Raw genomic sequence first — 1,817 nt, forward strand, 5'->3', positions numbered from 1 at the left:
GAATACTAGCACTTTCAGATAGTAACCCAGTGCCTGTTGACACAGCACCATCTCCACCATAGAGCTCCCAAATAAGAGCAGTTAGTAAGGCAGCTCCAATGCCCAAAGGGCCAGTACTACCACGGCAAACCCCAACCCCACCAGTTAGTACACCTATTCCTGTGGAGGAAGCACAACGAGCTAGTCGTAGTTTAGCATCTATCGCATTTGACATTGTTAAATCGTATGTGCGTATCTTCCCATCTTGGAAATATTATACTGAAGATGATGGAAAATACCAGTTGCAGGTGTTTGTCCAGGAGTTATGTGTAAGTAATGTTATTCATGGCAATTACTTTACTTTGTCCCTACACCCTACCTCCATGATGGTCATAATACAGCAAATTTTCCCATTTTTCTCTATAGAGAAGGACCGATTTGGAAACTCAGAATGAGGTAACCTGTGCTAATACCTCTGCTATCTTCAAGAATGCTTGGTGGCAGTATCGGAATTACCTGAAGAAAACGTACTTCACTGGCAAAGAAACTCATCAAATTCTGTTACGTTCTCCTGAGACACATTTACTGGACGATGACAGGGAACGCCTTGTTCTGTACTGGTCCCGAACAAAGAATGTGGTAAAGTCCATGAGCTCATTTTCTATTTTTAAGTACTATATTCTTGCGTCTTACTATACTCTGCTCAGGTAGAACAAGTGCCTAAACCTGAAGAACAACTGCTCTAATTTAAGATTCCATTGTTATCATAGTTCAAAAAAGCGCTAGGAATTAATTGTGCGTTTTGCCACCGCCTTGCGCTTTACTGACTAAAGCACATGCTTATGCGCAGTTATGCATAGATTAAGCGTAGTTATGCGCAATGCATTTTGCCAACGCCAAGAGCCTAGGCGCACCTTTTTTAACTATGATTGCTATCGTGCACACTGCTTTTCTCTTGTATCATTGTATTTACTCATACAAACTTCTTTTTAAATTGAAGGATCCAATTGAAACTCCAATGGCACAGCAGGTATGTTCACGCATGTTTCTTTAACAGGTTTGCTCTTACCAATAGCTCTATTGATTTCAATTTCAATTGTGTATACAGTTGAATTCTCATATCATGCACATTACTAGCATCACAACAGAGCCAATAGTGTTGTTGTACATGTAGACCCGTGGTACCCATCTTAAATCTTGTTGTGCTATGTAGTTTCCCATGCTTTGTATTCTTGCACTGCTGCTTTGTCTTGAACTGATATGATTTGAACCGTGTCTCTATTTTGATTTGGCAAGACAATGCAATGACCATAGGACATAGATATATGTTTGTTTGATGCTTTTATTATGTACTAGCAATACAAAAAAAAGACACATCCATGACATTTTGGGCCGAACGAAAATTTTTTCTGTCATACTTATGACACTTCTATGATGATAATTGTGAAAAAACCTGGTATCATCAGAGATGTGGTGGGCTCCTACTTCCATGACAAAAAATCATGAGAGAAAATGGGCTTTTTGTCCTGGGAGGGCCGGAGACGCAGCTGCATGACATTCTTTGGGTCGTCCATGACGGAAAAAACCGTGGTAGAAGCGAGGGCGAGGAAAATTTCGTCGAGTTCCTGGTTATGGTGGGTGGTCGGGGGCCGAGCGATGCGTGTTTCTCTCGTACACGTACGCGCGTGTGTGCGAGGCGTTGGATGTAACTGAACCCGAGCGAGGCGTTGGGCTCTAACTGAACCCGAGCGATTGCACTGTAGGCTACGCGTTATTGAACCCGAGCGATCGATCGATGGCTGTTAACTGAACCCGATCGAGCGATTTCCGTTGCTTCT

Source organism: Triticum aestivum, chromosome 1B, assembly GCF_018294505.1.
Source record: "Triticum aestivum cultivar Chinese Spring chromosome 1B, IWGSC CS RefSeq v2.1, whole genome shotgun sequence".
Taxonomy (NCBI): domain Eukaryota; kingdom Viridiplantae; phylum Streptophyta; class Magnoliopsida; order Poales; family Poaceae; genus Triticum; species Triticum aestivum.